We start from the raw sequence: 21,601 nt of genomic DNA, 5'->3' as shown, positions 1-21,601 counted from the left end.
GAGCCCAGGGCAAGGGGAATTCAAGAAGAGGGGATGGGGAGAAGGAATGCCTTCTCTTGGTAATGGTGGGGGAAGGCGATTATCAAAGCTCAGAATTCTTGTTCTTAACAGATAAGAATACATGGATATTGCCCTTCAAGGAATTATCTAGATATTTAAGAGCTGGATGCTGCAGATGATAAAATGCAGTGTGGACACATGAAGGGATTGGCTTAAGGACATAAAATTCCATGGCAAAGCTAGTACAAAAGTCTCCTGACTTTTTGACCCATGGTTTCCCACCCAGCCTGGAGTCATACAGAACAGTTTAAATCTCAACTCAGCTACTTACTAGTTTTGTAACTAGTAGTATGCTTATTAATGTTTAGCAACCAGCTTTTAGGGGAGAGGGTACCCTGGCTTATAGTGTTTGCTACATTGCATAGTGTAAATACTTTCATGGTGGCCAATTTTAAGCTACCACGTGATGACACTGCATACAAAGTTGAGGGAGATGCACACAACTAGTTCTCAGAGGCCAGTGTGTGTCCGGTCCAACATATCGCTGCCTCCAGCCTTTCAAAGCCTCTTTTTTCTATGCCCTCTTCTACTACATAGACGTATTTATACCTAGTCAATGTTTTATGAGGATTAATGTTATGACACATAATTGCCTAAAACTAGTTACTATTATCATTAATACCAAGGGAAGCTAAAAATAAAAATGATATAAAACAGGATAAACTTACAGTTTATCATTGATATTTGTATTTTTTAGGGTTTTTTTAGTCCATTTTCTTTCATTCGTTTCTTTTTTAAATATCCAGAGTTATCTCTTAGTTTCACATCTCACTTTTTTTTTTTTTGGCTGCACTGCCTGTGGCGTGTGGGATCTTGGTTCCTCAACCAGGGATTGAACCCAGGCCCCTTGCACTGGAAGCAGAGAGCCCTAACCACTGGGCTGTTGGGGAATTCCCTGTTAGATTGTGAAGCACAAATTATAGCCAATGCTACTTACTAAAATATTTGAGGGAAAAGTTTTGTGGGTGAGGGAGAAAAGCAATATAAACTATGTTGAACAACAACAACTCTGCTTCCCTGTGCAGGGAATACACTTTAACGACTGTGTAGCTCAGATGGTGAAGAACTGCCTGCAAATGCAGGAGACCAGTGTTTGATTCCTGGGTCAGGAAGGTCCTCTGGAGAAGGGAACAGCAACCCACTCCAGTATTCTTGCCTGGAGAATCCCAGGCACAGAGAAACCTGGCGGGCTACAGTCCATGGGGTCGCAAAGAGTCGGACCGGACTGAGAGGGACCAACACTCAGAAACAACAACAACGTCTACAATTTTCCATTCAATCAGCTGCGAGACCAGAGTGTGTTACCTGAATCACACCCAGCTTAAGTCTCCTTGTCTCTGGAATACATAATCTAACAACTGTCAATGTCACTTCATAAAGCATATAACTGGGGAAGGAAATGGCAGCCCACTCCAGTGTTCTTGCCTGGAGAATCCCAGGGACAGAGGAGCCTGGTGGGCTGCCGTCTATGGGGTCGCACAGAGTCAGCCACGACTGCAGTGACTTGGCAGCAGCAGCAAAGCGTGTAACAGCAGACATGTAACAGTATTCTTGTTTCTGAGATTAACCGCTAGCAAATATCAGGTTGTCACTATTTGTGGGATTTCCATTGGAGCCAAAGCAGTTTGTATTATAGCAACTGGGAATAATTACCTCTAAATATCAAGAAAGATACGGGATTCTTTTTCATCACTGTCATGAGATGGAAATACCAAGAGGCATCAAACAAATGTAGGGCATGTTGCAAAACTTGTTGTTGTGTTAATAGAAGCTATTATGTGAACATTATATCAGTGATTAGAAAATTGCTAACATTCATAAAGAGCATGAGAGTTCCCCTTAGGGATTTGCTTGTGTTTTGTAAGCATGTTTTGCAGAGAAGCAAGTAAAACACTAGGTCTTTAAAAGTTGGGCACATCCAATAGGGATCCTATTCATCTTCCCTTCCTCAAGAGCTGGATGAGAGGAACTGCTCACTAGCTCCTCTCACTAAGTGTTACTTCTTTCTTTAACACTGTGGAATTTGGCTTTATCCACATCCTAGGAACCTTCCTCCACCTTTATTTATTGCACATAAACTTTGATTAAGTTGCCTTCAGGGAAGGCAGTAAAAAGAAGGGAGTCTAGCAGAGCTAAGAAGATGATACAAAGAATGTGAGAGAGATGTTGGCCCAGGAAGGAATCTTATTCATCAAAATGTTTTCTGAGAGGATAGAAATGTTCATCCAATTGCATGAATTGTGTACATTGGCATTTCTTTTTAGGTGCAATATTTGTTTCATGCCCACAATCCTGCTTGCAACTTGTTATCCATGCTTTGGGCATGATTTCAACATGAGTTCAAAGAAGAAAATGCAGCCAAGGCAAAAAGAAGATATGAGGGAATGTGATGATTCAAAGGGAGGGTTTCTATGAAGTAGAATGTAAAGTTGGCCTCTTCCTTTTGGGAAGAAAAATCTTACGGAAATTCTACTCAGTAATAGGAATTGGTTAGTAAGGAAAAGTGCCTTTTTTTCTTTAATAAAATTATATATTTTAAGGTGTACAACATGCTATTTTGAAATACAAATATACATAGAAAAATGATTGCTACAGTCAAGTTAATTAACACAGTTACCACTTTGTATGTGTGTGGTAAGAGCACCTGAGACGTAATTTCTTGGCAGATTCCCAGTATTCAATGCAGTATTATTAGCAATAGTCATCATGTCATACTCTACATCTCTAGACTTACTCATTCTACATGACTGAAACTTTGTACCATTTTACCAACTTCTCCCCATTTTCCTCAACTCCATAGACCTTGCTATTATACTCTATTTATATTATATTTATATTTATAATATTATACCACTATTATACTCTCTGGTTCTATGAGTTTAGACTCTAAATATAAGAGCGATTATGCAGTCTTTTTCTTTTTTGTGTCTGATTTTTTTCACTTAAAATGATGTTCTCTAAGTTTAAATATATTGCCACAAATAGCAATATCTCCTTCTTTATTAAGACTGACTAATATCTCATTGTATTTGTGTGTTATGTGTTTGTTTATGTATATGCATTTTATCTCAATTTCTTTATCTATTCATCCATCAATGGACACACAAATAAAAACCCTATTGGAGGGGGGTGTAAATTGGTAGAGCCATTATGGAAAATCATATGAGATTCCGCAACAAGTTAAAAATAAAATCACTGTATGATCCAGCATTCTCATTTCCGGGTATATATCCAAAGTAACTGAAGTAAGACCCTCAAGGAGACAGAAGTGCTACCGTGGTTCATGGCAGCGCTATTCACAACAGCTAAGATATGGCAAAGTGGCCTTTTGACTGGTCTCTTCAAAATGCTTCTCAAATGAAAACAGCTATTTTTACCAACTTTTTGTGAGAATTGGAGGGAAGGATTATTACCTGAGAAAAGAAAGAAGAAAAATGAAGGAGCCAGGCGCTGTGCCTCAGTCTGCATCTCCATCCAGTGGGATCTACATCCTCACAGAGGGATGCTTGCCGTCAGGTTCCTCAGGCATAGTCGCTAAAACCAAAACCGCAAACCTCTACTTGCTCTCGTTTTTACCCTCTTGTTCTCTGCCTGTGGGGGCTGAAGCCCTCCTTCTGCTCCCACCGTGTGCAGAGGGTCATCCCCGCCGCCTCAGGCACCCTCCAGTGAGCAGAGCCTCAGGCCTGGCTCTCTGTCACGCCCCACCTCCCAGCCTCTCAGAGGCCTGTGGAGAAGCGGCCCAGCCGGCAGGGGCTCGGGCTGCTGTCTGCCTCTCAGTGGTGTCTCTCCTCACAAACTGGCCAGAGGCTGTCATCTGCGAGGAGATGGAGCAAGGCCAGCAATTTCAGTTCACTGTCGACTCTTCTCTGCCCAGCAAGGTCGAGAAATCAAGAAGCAGTTTTCCCTGAGTAGCTCTCATTTCTGGTAGAGGCACCCCCCTTGTGTTTTCAGGTCAGGAAACTCAGAGCTGAGCTCTGTAATCGGCCCTACGCACACCCGGAATCGTGTTACCGCTGTGCGCTGAGCGTGGGGCACTTCCACGTGCTGGGTGCTCGGTGTGGGGACACAACCTGTGAAAACCCAGCCCTGGCGCTCAGGCTGCAGCTCACAGACTGGCGTGGAAACAAGTCTGTGGCTCATAGCTTGGGAGCAGAGTGTATAAAAGGAGCATGGAAGAGAAAAACCTCTGGCCTGCAAGAGGTCACAGAGCAAGTGTGGCCCGTAAGCTGTTCCCTTGGCCCGTGTTCCCACGTACCAGGACTCTCTCCATGACTGTCTTCCTTTCTGATCAGCACTTTGTCCTGTTCTCCCCTGTGCTGGCTTCAGTCTCAGGCAGGCACCCTCCACAGGAGAGCCCCATGGACTCCAGGCTGGCAGCCTCAGCAGCACAAGAGCCAGTGTTTGCCCAGGTCCCAGCAAAGTCCCAAACTCTGACTAGACCCAGGGGTCACACAGCCATGCCTGGAAAAGACTTGCCCTGAGGCCAGGGCGTATACTGATTGGTCGGGTCTGGGTCACTCTTACCTCAGTATAGAGGCTGAGATGTTTCCCTAAAAGGGCTCCTGTTAACAAAATGAAGAGGAATAGACTGCAGGGTGGCAAATATAAAAACTGTATACTGCTTGTACCTAGCCCTGGGCTTCTGTTTCTCTATGCATTAATTAGGTAAATGCTCTTTAGGACAGTTTCGGCAGAGGAAAAGGCAGGGGCTGGAAAGAGAGGGTAAAGGAGGACAGAAGGGAATTGTCCTGTTGATAAAGCAGTTAGGAAAGCAGCAACCTTGTAACATTTAAGATGTCTCAGACTTGTTTAAAACTTTCTTATTAACTTGACCCATAAGCCAAGACTCATTTATTTGGAGTATCTAATACATGCTGGGCACAGTTCTAAATGCTGTGGAGGCGGCAAGTTGCATGCCCTCATAGAGTTTACATTCTAATGGAAAGATAAATAAACAGATGATAGAGATAGATGTAGAGATAGAGACAGATGATGCTAGATATCTGAGGAGGAAGAGGAAGAGAAAACAAAGTAGAGATATTATTTTTGACTTTTGGGAATTTTTTCCTTTTAGGAAGAAACTAAATGTACCTAGTCAAACAGCCAGATGATAGCCCAACACTATATGAAAGTATATGAAAGTACACTGCGGTTGGGGTTTAGTCACTAAATCGTGTCCATCCCTTTGTGAGCCCACGGACTGTACCCTGCCAGGCTCCTCTGCTCATGAGACTTCTCAGGCAAGAATACTGGAGTGGGTTGCCATTTCCTTCTCCAGGGGATCTTCCTGACCCTGGGATTGAACCTGGGCCTCCTGCATTGGCAAGCAGATTCTTTACCATTGAACACCTGGGAGGCTCCATGGGAGTACACTAGACATGATATAACTAGAGGCTAGAAATGTTGATCATAGGAGAGAGCAGAAGGATTGAGGTTATCTGAGCAAGGTTTGGTGGTATCATTCTCCACGCTCGCAGCATTGTTTGGCGAAGCTGAAAAATGTCCTAGTATTGTAAGAGGAAAGGAACAAACACTGGCTAGTGTTTCCCAAAGTTTCCTGAAAATAAGACTTACCTCAAGTGTTTTTATAAGACTGTTTTCCTGGCCCCTATCCAAAGCTTCTGATTCATATCTTCCCAGGATAGGCTGGGCAGTCTATATTTTAACCAGTACCCTTGTTGCTTCTTATCATCAGGAAAGTGTGGGAACCCTTACCTAGGGGGCTGGCAGGTGCAAAGCAAGGTGGAACCCACTGTGTGAGATGTCCTAAGGTCCTCATTCATTCTGAGCACAACTGCTTTTCATTTATTTCTGGCAAGGACTGCAGAACTATCGCAAAAGACCATCTCTTCTTTGGTTCGCAAAATGTGAGGATGCAAGAGAATAAGAGATGGCTACTGGATTTAATAGAAGGTGCAGAGAATACACCCCAAGTGCTAGCAGGTCGTGTGAAAGGAGACAGATTTTCTCTGCCAAATAGAGAGGGGGCTGCAAAGACTGCAGACCAGAATATCCTGTGTGTGTGCTTCTAATTCAATTAAGTCCCTCTGTTTTCCATCTAGCCCACTTCCCAAGTGCTCCCCTAGCATACGCGGCTGCACTAACAACGCCTTGTGGACGCACAGTCATCCCCATGGTGGGAGAGGACAGCTGCTCAACAGTCACGGCACCGCGGGCCTGAAGGTGAGGAACAAGCCCTGGATACAGCTTGGGAGGCCCTAGGTAGACCGCAGGGAAGATTCCTGACAAGACAGAAACCAGAGCGGAAATTCTACCAAGGCTATTACTGTACTCCACATCCATAATCTGTCAGGAAGTGTCTTGGGTGTTTGCAACTATATAAATAGCTAAGACCTTAGGGCTTCCTAACTAAGCTTGTGGGAATTAATAGCGTCACTACTTGCTGCTGCAGGTGGAGTCTTACTTTAAAGTCTTTTTTCTGATCTCTAGGTAGTTGATGAGATTCAAGGTAGCCAAGAAACCCTGCTAAAGAAGCCATAACCAACGGGGTGAATGTTAGAGTTGTTCACAGAAATATTTCTGGTTCTGACTGGACTCACAGTAGGGCTGCAATTCTCTACTCCCTAAAAGGTGAGTGGGGCCATATGATTTGCTTTGACCAGTGAAGTATACTGTTCTTCTCTAAACAGATGCTTTATAAGCTGGTATATGATTGGCTACTGACTTTTCCCCTCGACCATGGTGAAAGGCATGTGGTGGCAGCTGGCTAATTGTTCAGCCTGATCCTAGAGCCAGGCTGCTGCAGGCCAGCTGACCTGTGATGGACCTGTGTGTGAGGGAGAAACTGCTCTGTGGTTTGCAGCCACTGGGATTGGGGAGTTATTTGTTTCTGTAGCATGGCCTTGTCTACGGCTAGCCAGTGCCATGGTCAACTAGTCATTCAAATGTAGCTATCATATGAGCAGGAATTATCAAGTTGCCTTATCAGACAGATAGGAAGAAATCTGTAGTTAACAAATCAATAGGACTGAAAATCCCACAGAATGTCTGACTAAAAGCAAGGCCAACCTTTCTTTACTCTTTGAAAATAAAATGCAGCTTTTCATTAAACAAATAGGCTTCTAATTAGGCTAATGAGATACTTTCATTACTAATAGTTTCTTCAGCGTAACTTTTGGTTCTGCTTGCCAGTTTCTTGAGTTGGTTTACATTCCTTTTTGGCCTAGGTTATTACACTAGGTGCCTAGGTGTCTCCTCTGCCTCTGTGACTTATCTCTTTTCATCCTGTTTCCAGGCTGTTTTTATTATTAATCTCAATCTCAAACCTCAGTTTACTTTCCTGCTTGCTCCCTATTGCTCATGTGATAAAATACTTGTGATATACAAAAAGTGAGATAGATCTTTAAATTTTTCTTATAAATGATCTAATTTTCTTTAATAGTGAGTAAACACAAAGAAAGCTCAGAAAGAATCTGAATTATCTATTAGCAAAATGTTTATGAATAAAGACTCATAACTTTCTCCTAGGTTCCCAACACTTGTTTCTGAGCCAGATGAACCTTAATTCAGGCCCAGGCTCCAAAGGGTCTCCTGCACTGTGTCCCACCAGGAAATCTGGGACAATTCAGAATTCCAGCAATTTTATTGTCTAATGTATTCTTACAACAAACCACCATACTTGAACCTATAACGTCTCCTCTTATAGTTGAAGGAGCCGCACTGACACATTCAGCTTGTCTTATATATTGTTTGAATTACAGAAAGCTGGGGTGTATTTTGAATTAGTAACTAACTGTTCTTGGTATACGCTGGGTGCAAACTGATTAATTCAACTCTATTCAACAAATGGATTTTGTATTATGCTGCAGTATATGTATATGTCACCAGGTGATCCGAACTTTTAAAATCCCCTGATCTTATTTGAAACAAAATTTGTTATTTTTTGCTAATCAAGTAATAGATCAAATCTATTTCTTATGAAAAAATTATAGTAGCAGGAGAAGAAGATTAAAACATAAATCATATGTAGTCTCACCACCAAAGAAAGATTTTAACATTATTTTAGATTTGGAAAATTTCCTTTTAGGAAATAAGATTTCTGGGATGTCTTCCTCCTCACTTTTCAGACTGTAGGCAAGCTGCATATAACAGTCATTCCTGAAAATGACTTGAAGGGCCTCACGTGGATAAAACGCACGGTACACTCACTCATCCCAATCCCCATTTACCGGCCTGGGTTCAGTTAGGGAAGCAAAGCTCTTATGAGTGTTATGGGAATAGAGGATTAATTATGGAAATTAGACCTTATACAAATGTGGCCCCTTGCCCTTCTGGGAAGGTGAAAATCTGGAAGTGAAAGCTGAAGGAGAGAAGAAAGAATTGCTAATACATCCTTGTGATGCCCACTAGCAATCTCCTGAAGTCAGAACCTGAAGAGAAATATGAAAAACCAGCCTGTCCAACCACCAAACTGGAACCATGAAGGGGAAGCTTCTGGAGGTATCCTTGGGGAACTGTCATGGCTGTGCAGCTATTGCTTCTGCAGATGTACCGGTGGGCCTCGAGCAGGTGGTGTAGGCTTGACAAGTAGAAGTTCACATTGCTGAGTCCACGCGTAACCTTCAGCCCTCCTGACATGGCCACGGTTTCTATTAGACCAATGAGCAAAGATGGGGGCACTCAGAAAAGAGGCTGACCAACACCCACAGAATAGGTCATCCTGCTCACTGGATCACTGAACTTCTCTGCTTTTTTTCTATTTCATCTTTTTGCATAATTTGTAGAGATCTACTTTCTTTTATTTTTTTAAACTTTTTTATTTTACATTGTAGCATAGCTGATTAACAGCGTTGTGATGGTATCAGATGAACAGCAAACTAAATAGATACATAACAAACCATGTGTCTATTCTTTTTCTAAACTTCTCTGTGGTGAGACATAAAGATCTTTTCATATTTTGTCTTTTCTGAGAGACCTATCCACTTACTTCTCCCCAAACCTTCTTCCACTAACACTTAATAGTATTCCTTCAAGTCCATAATCATCCAGCCAAACCATTAGACAATGCCCTTGAATCCACATAGTTTCACACTTTGCCTTCTCTCTTTCTAGGCAAAAAAGAATAACCAGGTACACTGCTCACAAGTTCTGCCTACTTGCAGGATGTCCCCCCACCATGTCCTTCAGGCCACTGAAGTCTGTGTCACCACCACCTACTTTTAGATGCTGCCCGCAAAATCGTCATAGAGCAAGCATGAATTTTTTTGTCCTTGGTCAGCTGGTCATAGGGGTAGGCTGAGAAAAAGAAGGGAGTATAGCAAAAGTAGGAATCATGAAAATTTGAGCCCCATGTTCATGGGGCCTCTCCAATAGAGCATTCCCACTTGATGGTGCCGTGCCTGCCCAAGTCTATGGCTTGGTGAATCAGACACTGTTAGTGGATTCCCTGCTCAGAAGCACCTTATGTGGGATGCCATAATGGTAACAAGGTATTCTGTAAGTCTACAGTTCATCATCAGACATCCAGTCTCTATTAGGGCTAAGCAGCAGGCCGGCAGCTGTTTCTCAAAGGAACTGTTAACTGTAGAGGATAGTCTAGTTTTGCTCTTAAAAGTCTGCACTGTGGTTCTCTAGAGGGGAGCAAAGGCTCCACATAGGTTCTCCACCTGCCAGTGAAGCTCGCTTTTTTCAAACTACATGAAAGAATTCACCTTTCCAGGTCTCCTCCTTTATGCAATACTGTTCTATAGAACTTTATCGCTCTCATTTTGATCCCTACTTCCAATGGGGGCTGTTTCTCCTTCCTGTGCCATCACATAATGAGCAAACCGCCTGGGAGACCTGCGCCTTAGAGTGAAACTGAAAGATCACACTTGTCTAGGACAGACATGGAAGGAGGAAACAGGGAAAGAGTTTTTCTTAAACTGAAGTCCTCTAGAATCCCTAAGGCCTCTGTAAAGATCAGCTTTGACTCCTGTGATCTGGTCCTCTGAAGTAGGAGTTGGGGGCATCGTGTCTATAAATTCTTCCATTAGACTGGCAGGCAAGACTCAAAAGAAAACATGATTCAGAAGCCAAGGTTAGAATGGGCATCTAAAGATCATCAAACACTCAATAAATTAGAACATTAACCCAGAGAGAAGAAAGCCGTATCTCTCCCAGCTCTGTCATTAGCCAGGTGATAGAGAACTGGTGGATCCAGCTCCTAAGTGAGGAAGGCTGACTTCTCAAACATCCTTCTGGGGGAGACATAGTGATAGTCAGGGGAGGGTGGGCTCAGAGTTCCAGAGTCTGAGCTTTTACCTTCCCATCACCTATCTCAGTAAGGTGCAGCAATAATGTGCAATTTCTTTGCTTCGATTGAAATTTCAACCTTGACTGAACCCAGTCAAAAGGACTGGAGGGACATCTGGGATTACAGGAGGTGGGATAAAGAGTGCTTTTTTGCTAATGAAGTGATTTAATTTACTCTGTCAAAACTCTGGTTTAGATCAGATGTCAACTCTTCTGGGAAGCATCCCTGTGTGCCCCAGGTGGGATGTTTTGTTCCTTTCTGAGACCTCCTGCCACAGTCTGTTGCTTATATTTTTGCTAAGCCCTTCTTTCAATATGCTTTGGATTGCAGTTAATACCCAGGATGTCAGCATTCTCCTTTCACTAGGCCACTTGTTCTCAACTGGGATGTTAAAACTCGGGATGCAGCAATCAGCAACGAAGTGTGTTATAAATTACAACTAAAGGTAGGTAAAATAACAACATATAAATGATTCAAGGTGACACTATGATATGTTTCAAGTCTTTCAGTGCTGCTTCAGTTCACCAGCTTTCAAGTGCAATGTCTTAGGTGTAGGAGACATGGGTAGAGAAAGAACAAATGTACTAGGAATTGTTCAGGAGTCTAAGTTTGCTTTTGAGAGTGTCTTGTACATATTAATGCCATCCACTAAGTAAGCTGAGATAAAAATTGGGAACTGCTGTAGTAGAATGAGAGCTCCTTCAGAGAAGGTTCCCTGATTCCCCAGCGCCTATATTAACCGTGCTGTCCAGCATGATAATATGTACTTAATAATAATATGTGAAATAGAGTAAAGAAACTGAAGAAAATTGAAAGTCCAAAGTAAATAAAATGTATCAGAGTGAGGTGTGGGAGAGGGGAAAAAAGGAAAATCATAATATCCTGATGGGGTTTGAGTGAGTTATTTATGTAATTTGTATAACAGAGTCACAAGACTTTGTAATAATAAACAATAGACATGTATTTCTTGCATGTCTGGGGTCAGCCGGGGTTTTGGCTAGGTGGCTCTGCTGATCTTGGCTGGGCTTGTTCATGGGTCTGAGGTCAGATGAGCTGGCCGTCAGCTAGTCCGTCTGACCTCACTGAGACAACCAGGGCTAGAGCTGCTGTTTCCCTTCTTCCATCAGGCTAGTGCAGGCACGTTTCCATGGTGATAGCAAGGGGTAAGAGAAGTCACGTGGCAACACACAAGGACTTTGGAGGCACAGACTCGAAATTGGCCTGCTATCACTTCTGCACAATTCCTAGCTAAGAAGTCATGAGACCAGCGCACCACTCAAGAAACAGAGAATGGGACTATATCTTTTCAATAAGGAACCACAAATTCATGTGAGAAGGGGTGGATACGCGGACTGTGAAGTGCTGGGGTCATCACTGCATCTGACCACAGAATCTGAGAAGACGACCCACGCAGGAGCACTGACGCTTAGGATTGAGGACTTTTTTTGTTCAGTGAAGTTTCACACTTCCAAAACTCTTCTGTTATTAAATCTGGTGTTGGAATGTTCCTTACTTGTTCCAGGATACAAATGCTCTGCACAGATTCTATCCCATAGCAGTAAAAGGCAGCCATTCTTTTACATCAGACTTTATATCTGCAAGGGTCATACTAGCAAACATTGTGATGAGAAGGGGACAATGGCTCCTGGAACCTGTCCGTTTTCCAAGCATGGGCCTCTGCACACGAATACTCCTGCCTCTGACAATGAACCTCAACTAGAGCTCCGTAACCATTTCGGGTTCATTGTTCCTCTTAAGGGCTCCTGGGGGGAATCAGAGAAATAAGTCAGGACATATAAGTTAGTCCCTCCAGCAGCTCTTAGCAAATATGTGTAACAGTGGAAATGAGCCTGATTGCTCTCCATTTATTTCTGCAGCTACCAGTTTCCTCTCTTGCTCTCTGTAAAGTTTAAAACAACATCAATTTTTAAGGACTTAAAGTGCTTTTCTATTTAAAATCCAACAAGACAAGCATCATTTTCATTCTGGGACTGTGCTTTGCTTCTTGAAGTGCAGTGAATATATAGACACCCACTGAAAAATAATAATAATAAAATAGCTAAGTGATGGAAATGAGTAATTGCTTGGCAGCGAGTCTGCCGGGAGAGCACTGACACCGCACGGCACATGTTTCATGAATAATGAGAGGAGTCTCAGAGCTGTGCAAATCACTGCCTGTTGGGTCAGAAATTTCACATTAGTGGGTTCATCAGAGCAGATCAGTGTCATAAAGACACTCTTTCCCGAGGTAAACACACCTTTCCTTCACTGAACTGTCATCTCTCGGTTGCACAGTGGATGCAGCTGAGACCTGAGAGGAGGGGCATAAGTGGATTAGGAGTAGTTTATATCCATATCATTCTAAATTCTATCTGCTTATTTAGATAGAAAGGATGTTTTTTAACAGAGATGAGCTAGTAAGTCTGTGGATAACAAAAGGCTTAATAAAGCAGAGAGAGATAAACAGTGCACACCTACTTCTATGAAATGTTGCTTAACGGTGATTGAAACTCAAAGGATTCTAAAGCTGTGAGAGGGACTTTAGACCTTTTGTTCTAGGACTGCCTTGGTGTGGTAGTCACTAAGTGCTTTTCACCAATTGTTCCCGTTATTTCTGATCCATTGTAGGTTTTTACTTCCTGCCTTTTTGCAGCTAGGCGTAGTCATATGACTTGAGTGGATGAGATTGTGCTCAATGAATTGTGAACAGAAGTGATGTGGTCTTTTCTGGATGAAGGTTTAAGAGCCAGTGTACGAGCTGCCGTGTTTCTTCTACCAATGCCCTGGGGCTGGGGTGCAGAGGGGGCTGCAGAAGGGGATTGCTACTCAACAAGCTTAGGTCCTGGAGAAAGAACAGCAGAGAGCCCTGCCCCCAGACAACCTCTGATGCGTCTGTAACATGACTGGAAAATAAATGTTGTGAGCCAGAAAGACTGTGGATTTTTGTTACCACAGCACACTTGAGCCTATTCCGACTGATACACCGAGTACTTTCTTCGCTTTTGCTCAAAGTATCCTAGATGTGGCATCGTGGTTAAGAATCCTATTTTACAGTCAGATACACTTAGATTTGAAAGATAGTTTGAAGTGACTATCAGTCCATGTAAGATAGAAACCAAGGTAGTTTTGTTAGTATTAAATAAGATAATACATTTAAGATCTTAGGTGTAGTACCAATCATCAACAAATGCTTGTTAGATAAGACAAAGGCAGTTGTGCTAAACCAGGAAGCAAACCTTCCCCTTAGAAATAAATGATATTCTTTTCCTACAAGTACACACATTCCATAATCTATAAAACTCTATGTTTCCTTCTTTTATCCTTACTGGAACCATAGAATATTGGGATAAAGAGCACCTTATTTACAATCTCATCCAAACTCTTGAGAAACCAAGTCCAGAGAGGAGGGATTTATCCTGAGGCATATACCTACTTAGCGGAAGAGGGAGAATTAGGACTAGAGCCACCACATAATTTACCATCCAGATAGGACACTTTTGAAAGTGAAGGGAGAATATTGTTAGCAACTGTGCCAGAAGAACAGGTGGAAACTCGGACTTTCCCAGGCAAACCAGAACATATGGTCACCCTTGTTAGGATTTACTCTTCCAGACTCTCTGCCTGGTGTCACCTTCCTTCCCAGCAGATGTCTTAATCCTATTGGTGTAAGAAACTCTTCATCATTCTACATCTAAGGATGTAGGGAAGGAAGGGACAAAAAACAGCTTTCCATTTTGACATTCTCTGTAAATCTTTACTCCCCCCCACCGCCACCCTGCTTTCTTTAGCTTAGTGTCTTTACTGTCAAGTTTAACTGCTTATAATACTTCAGTAACTGACTTGCTTTAAGCGGTAAAGGCTACTGATTACACTAATGGGCCTGCATTTGAAAAAAGGTTCCATTGCATGGCAGAGCCCAGAAGTGATTTCCTGGAAAAGCAACAACAACAACAAATAGATACTTTCAGATAACAAGCAACAGAGAGGAGAATATAGCCAAAATGGGAACAGAAACCATCAGTGGAACTTCTCCAGAGATGACATACTTATTCATTTTCAGACACATTTCTAAAGGAGACTGACTCTCACCCTGTCAGTGTACAGAAGAGAAATTATATCTTTGAAGATGTTTGAAATTAACTCATGAGAAAAATCAAAGGTCCAGAAAACATAGCCTGGTGTTCTCTTCAAGTTCCAATCCAACAGTGAAAATAAGTCTTGTAGAAGAGAAAGGCCATGTGAGTAGTTGAGGTGCTGAGACCGTTCTCCATTCCTGACAAGGGTGCTCCTCCGACCCCCTTGTATGTGGATAGGCTGGGTACTTCTGGTAGTCAGTCTGTTGTGTCCCTTTCTAAAATCGGAGCGGCCTATCCCATGAGGAAGCCTCAGGAGAAGGTGTTGGTGAAGCATGGCCTTTTGGACCGTTCCCTATCAAAACTATGAGCACAAACGCAAATATATTGGGTAACAGAGTAAGGACGCAGAGGAGACGTACCTTGGGCACAACTCTGCCATGGCTTGACCACATCCCTGAGGCACCTTCACGTCACACGGGCTGTGCTTGCCCCATGGCCTCCATCTGCTGAATCATGACACGAGGCTGCATGTGAAGACTTGAGGTGTTGAACTTCCCCCTGCAATGTGCTTTTTCTCATTATCTGGAGTCTGGAGATGTGGTGGTGAGCACCCCCATGAAGCCCCATGGCCTGCTCTCTTCCTTCCTCTCCAGTCTTAGGCTTTGCAATCTGGACTCACCACCCTCTAGCCACGTCACCCTCATGCTCCTCACACAGACCAAGCTTGGTCAGACTTCCAGGGCCTTTGTATCCTTCGGTCTGCCTGGGATACTAGCATGGTTGGCTATACTTCATCATTTAAAATTCAGGGACTTCCCTTGACTATGGTATCAATGGCATTAGTGGTAAAGAACTTGCCTGCCAACGCAGGAGACATAAGAGATGTAGGTTCGATCGCTGGATCAGGAAGATCCTCTGGAGGAGGGCAATGGCAACCCACTCCAGTATTCTTGCCTGGAGAAACCCATGGACAGAGGGGCCTGGCAGGCTACAGTCCATGGGGCTGCAGAGTCGGACAGAACTGAAGCAACTTACCACACAGGCACACATGTTATCAATGTAAGTTAGAAACATATTTCCAGAAGAGTTTCTGGAATCTAATAGGTCCTCAATAAGTATTTCTTGAAAATATGAGTTAATAAATAAACGAATGAATGTATTCCATATTGATTCTGGAATCAAATGACCAAGGAATTTATTCTTTAAGACCATCTGAGACCTGATGGGAGACTTCTTCCTCTCGCATGCTATTTCTAAGGGTTCTATACAAGATGCACTAGAACCAAAGGTATTCAGAATGCTCAAGAAAGAGAATGACCCAGATGGATAGAAATTCAGATGATCCAGACTTTCTACTGTATCCAATTTAGGGTCATCCCTGCAGTGTTTGCATTGTCCTTCCCAGCTCTGCTCACTTCTCTATCTTCTCTAGTCTCATTCTCTGCCTGCTCTCAGCACTAGAATGATCAAATGTGCCCTAATGTTCACTCTACTTCTTGAAACCAAATGTTTTTGAAAATGCACTTTATCTCTAAGCCAATTAACAAAATTCCTTAAAATGATGTCTTATTACAGCTGATTGACTCTCAGAAAGATCTACACACAGTCATTCTATTTTTCTGCCCAGGGGCTTTTCTGTGCTTATCTTTTAGGAATAAGACATCACATTTTCTCCTACATTATGACTAAAGTCAAAAAGCCCCAGCCCAGTAAAACTCAAATTGGGTTGAATCAGAATGATTAAATAAGCTCTGAATGATGTGTTCATTTCAACAAAAGTGTTTTTTAGCTCAATGAGTTCTAAATCAAGTTCAAATTCAGGAGAAGATGTGTGATTGCATTCCAAGGAATGACAATCTTTGTCTCCCATGCCATTATTTATTTGAGAATGGGAAGAGAAAATCACTGATGGAGTTACTCAGTTATCATGCTTCAGGTCATTCACTCCATCTTAGGAAAAGTCTGTGACATCAAGTTGTACAAAGTTTATGGGTAACAGAACCAGAGAGAGTAACTTTGTAAAGGATATGCGATGATTTACAGGAGGACCTAAATTTTCTTGACTCCATTATATTATTCCAATTCTCCCTCTCTTTATTCTCTCTTTTTCTCTTTCTCTCCCTCACCCCAACTAGTCTAGTCTATAAGGTCCTAGAATGCATAGATAAGCCCTTTATTTTGCCTTGCTTTTAATTCACACACATTGAAAGGAACCATAGATGGATTAAGTGCAGATTATCAGATCAGTTAGGCGAATATATTGGATCTCTTCTGTTTTTTTCCTACAGATTCAATCTATGCCCCAGGTAGCTGACCTTTAAGGACCCATCAATAGACCTCTTGCCTGGCATTCAGTTGGGGTCAGTAAAAGGGAGTCCCTGGCAGGGATTAGAGGGCAGGGAGCATGAAAATACTTGTTCTGTGCTCCCAACATGCCAGGACACCTTGGTCGGCCAGGACCTTCCACAGAAGGCTTTGTCTGGCAGTAAATCTCTTGTCCTAAGCAGCTGGCTTTCTCCTCCTGCACCTTAAGGTCTAGAGGGATCCCGGCTGATACTGGTCTGGGGCATGTCACTATCCCTAGGTGGTTTGCTAACCCCTGCCAGCACCTATGGAAATGGCCTCTTTATTTAACTCTCCTTGAATTATTAAATTTGCCTGTACAACTTGTTTCCTGCCATGTCTCTGGTCAAAAAACAGATGGATAGATGAAGGAAGCCAATATATGTCTCCAGTAGAAAGTGGGCATTGGTTAGTACAAGTCTTTGGCTAGGACTTCTCCATGCATAGTTGTTTTTCTAACCTCACAGTAACTATCTGAATCAGACATTACTAGATCCATTTTACAGATGGGAACTGTGTCCCAGAGAGGTCATGTAGTATGGTCAGGATCGCACAGCTGGTAGATAGAGATGGTCATGAGGTCCCCCCAAATCCTATCTGACCCCAAAGCTGTTACAGTGATTGCATCTGGAGAGCAAATAATTCCTCACAGATACAGAGAAAGTAGGAATGAGGGCAAGAGTAAGTCCCCAAGGAATGGGACTTCCCTGATGGTCCAGTGCCTAAGACTTTGTACTCCCAATGCAGGGGGCCTGGATTCGATCCCTGGTCAGGGAACTAGATCTCACATGCCACAACTAGAAGTTTGCATGCTGCAGCTAAGTTTAAGGATCCTGCATGCTGCAATTAAAAAAGATCCCATGTGCTTCAACTAAGATGGTGGGGAGGGGTAGGTAGACAAATAAATAAGTATTTTAGAACTACCTAAGGAATGAGGGCTGTGTGGGAGAGGCTGACCTATGTGTTCTTCTGGAATCCACCAGCAAGGCGAAGAAATGAAGGCCAAGGCCTCTTTCACCAACAACACTAATGGGTGGATAAGAGCCGGGCCATCCTGGCCACTAAACTTCTCATGACAATAGGGTGTCTTTGAGAAGTTTCCCACTGGCTCTTGGCCTCAACCCTACCAGTCACCTCCTGAGGTGGCAAATCTTTCTCTGCGTTTCCACCCCCCTCTCCTCGATGCCTGCACAATCTGGGACAGAAGTGTAGCACCTCAGCCTCCATTTAATGCTGGGGATCAGTGTCTCTGCGCCTCCCCCTCCCTGTGAGTATAGAGCTGCGCACAGCCTGAAATTCCCAGCTCTGATGGAGAGCTCTGAATTATTCATCAACCCAATAATGGCAGGTGATGAGATCTTTTCCCGATATGTCCCTGTCAGTAGGTGTTTATTAATCTGTTTCACCAGCCGCCCTGCTCTGACTGCGGGGCCTGAAGAACCCCACGCGCTGCCTGACACGTATCGGCAGAGACAGCACTTTAAAGACTCCCTTTTGCCTGGGAGGTCATCTGAAGGTTATTAGGAACAAATTATTTCTTCATTTCCGCTGACTGAGTAGATAGCCTTAATGATCTGTCACCTAGCAATAGCCTGCCTGTTCAAACATAAAGAATGGCAGGCTGATGGGCTTATAACTAGAATCAGTTCATTTTAGCTATTCTCTTGTCAAGCATGTTTCCAAGATACATATAGTATTTACATATTCATGAGCCTCAGCCGACACTGATGCCGTGAGGGGGCCTGTCTGATAATGTGATACAAGTTTGTACTGTGTCCTCAGGCACTTAAAGTCTATTAAGTGAATAAAGTCTACCCAGGGCCTCTCTTCTTGGAGGTGTTCTCCATTTTAAACACTGGGATGCTATCCCAATTTCAAGCACTCATCTCCCTCTCCTTCTCCCTTTCCCTGCCCCCCAGCATCCATCAGAATCTGCCCTCCCTACCGCTTACTGAGAGGAAGCTCTGCTTTAAAGAAAGGAAGCAGGCCACTGGGAGTTTTCCCTCCTCCCAGCAGGGCAAACCCATCCATGAGATCTTTGCTTTCACATTCCTTTAGGCTTTGTGTAGGTAAGTCAAATGACATTGTATAAAGCAAAGTGAAGTGGCAGCTGGCTTTGCAAATTTTGGACTCTGACAGCACTTTCGAGTCTCCTTGGGCTACTTGTAGCTAATTATTATTTCATGCCTTTGACTTTGCTGGCCTATGGTCTTGTCTCTGTCTGTCTAGTTGAGGATGGTGCCTGAGGCATAAATCTTGCAATGCAACTAAATCACCTGGGGAGGACCTGAAATTTGTCATCTGGAGAGAGAGTCTTATTATCCCATCTCCAATCTCCCATTTTCTATGCTACTCAAAACACTCTTCCTATCCCTACTGTTGATTCTTAAAAGAAAAAATGTAAAAGAATATAATTAGTACGTATGTTGTTAGTATGTATTCGTATGTGCATTGTTATGCCAGTTTGGACATCTCTCCGCTAAATAAATATCCTATGTATCTATTTATCTTTCATTCATTCACTTGGCAGCCTGTGGCTGTGCTATGAAACGCTAGAAGGCCTAGAATATCTGAGTCCAGTTTGGCTTTGTACCATTTTTCTTAGGGGCCAGGTTCCATCTTCATGAACACTTACATGCCAAAGAAGGTAAACTGCTTTTTAAAGTATGCCTGAGTTGTTCTTGAGTTTAGGATACCTTAGTTACTTACACAGAATAAGTACAAAAAAAAAAAATAACATCTCATATAGGAATTGTTGGGGAGATTTCAGAGACTGCTCACTTCCTTTAAGAGTCAGTTTTTCTACATGTGAAATGGGGATAATAACTTGAATCCTTTTTCCTACTTATAAAGTCGTTATGAGGATTAATGAGATAATAAGTTGGTGAACCTATTGGGAATCCCTTGAGGAGCATTAAAATTGACTCAAGGCATAATTGTTTGGCAGATAAATAATTAAACCATTAACCTAACTATGTGCCATTCATTCAAAAATTTTGTCAAGCACTTTGATTTATTTTTCACAGGAGCTTTAGGGCTGTTCCTGGATGGGCATGGACTCCAGGAGGTTGAGGGACCATAAAATCACATGAAAGCCCAAGGTAACCAATGAGGGATTGCTCTAGCAGAAAAGAGTGGGATCCTAGGAACACCTGGGTCTCCCCTTCTGCCATGACAGAAACTCCAGTTTTAAGAAAGTAAGCTTAAAAAAATCTAGGCCTTCGGAGTCTAATATGGCAACCACTAGCCCCAAGTGGCAATTTACATGTACATTTAATTAAAAGAAAGTAAGATTAAACAAATTTAGTTTCTTAGTCAGAGTAGCCACACTTCGAGTGCTTGCTCCCTATATGTGGCTGAGGGCTTGTGCTGGACAGAGCAAATACGTAACGTTTCCATCATCTCAGAGGGTTCTACTGGACGGCACTAGACTAGGTTACTCTCAAACTTGAGTGTGCGTAAGAACGACTCAAGGAGCTTCTTAAAATTTGTATTTCTGAGACTCTCAGAAGTCCTGATTCTGTAGGTGTGAGGAGAATCATGGAAATCAGAATATTTACAAAGTTCTCCAAAATAATTCTGGTGGTGATGGTTGGTGACAAAATCTGGATTTCCCAATGCTATTCAAAGTGTGTTCCATAGACTGGCAGCATTTGCATCACCTGAGAGTTTGTTTAAAAGGCAAATTGAAGAATTGAGTATAGGGCTCAGAAATCTATATACAAGCTTTCTGGGTGATTCTTATGGATGCTAAACTTTGAGAACCACTAATCCAGACAGTAGAACAATGCAACTGTAGCCTGAACATCGCTGAAATTTAGATATAAATATCCACAGTCTAAGATGACTACATTGGGATTTACTTACAGTTACATCCTACAGGGGATCAGTCCTGGGTGTTCATTGGAAAGACATGTTGAAGCTGAAACTCCAATACTTTGGCCACCTGATGTGAAGAGCTGACTCATTGGAAAAGACCCTGATGTTGGGAAAGATAGAGGGCAGGAGGAGAAGGGGACGACAGAGGATGAGATGGTTGGATGGCATCACTGACTCAAGGGACATGTGTTTGGGTGGACTCTGGGAGTTGGTGATGAACAGGGAGGCCTGGCATGCTGTGGTTCATGGGTCGCAAAGAATCAGACATGACTGAACAACTGAACTGAACATGGAATCCACTTATACAGAATTCATCCATCCATCCATCCATCCATCCATCCATCCTTCCATCCTTCCATCCTTTCATTCATTCACAGCTTTTAGGATATCTATTACGTGGTAGTCATTTGTGATGAAAATTGGGAATTTTCAGCAAAGAACAAAATTTTCATAATCTTTCAGGTTAGTTTAATTGTTTCTAACTCAATTTTTATTATTTTCCTTCAATTTTTGGCGGGATGGAGTATAAATTTAAAGCACTTTCTAAACTAGAGGCTGGTTCATTGCACTGAGCAGCCCTCCAATTGTTTGCATAGCACAGATCAACAGGTGGTTTTGTTTAGGTTCACACAGATATTAAAGGTTAAATAATGCTAGAAGTCAATTTTCCAAACCTAGGCCAGTACCAGCAGTGTTTAGGGGCAAAAATGAGTAATGAAATTTTCTAACTAATTCATAGACAAATGTTCTAGTGCTTACTTTAGTGCCTTTAGTTACTGAATATTTTCAATACCAATTGGTATAAAACAAAGTTTTATCACAGCATTGATAATAACCCTGATATATATGAATTTCACATTCCATTTTTTCCTTAAAATACATTTTAAATAATTTTGTTTTTAATTTTTTTATCACGGAAAACTCTAAACACAGAGAAGTAGGAGAAATATTATAATAAACTCCCAAGTACCACCCCCTAGATTTAATA

The sequence above is a fragment of the Cervus elaphus genome, chromosome 29, assembly GCF_910594005.1.
Source record: "Cervus elaphus chromosome 29, mCerEla1.1, whole genome shotgun sequence".
Lineage (NCBI taxonomy): Eukaryota > Metazoa > Chordata > Mammalia > Artiodactyla > Cervidae > Cervus > Cervus elaphus.
This window is presented reverse-complemented; position numbering follows the sequence as displayed.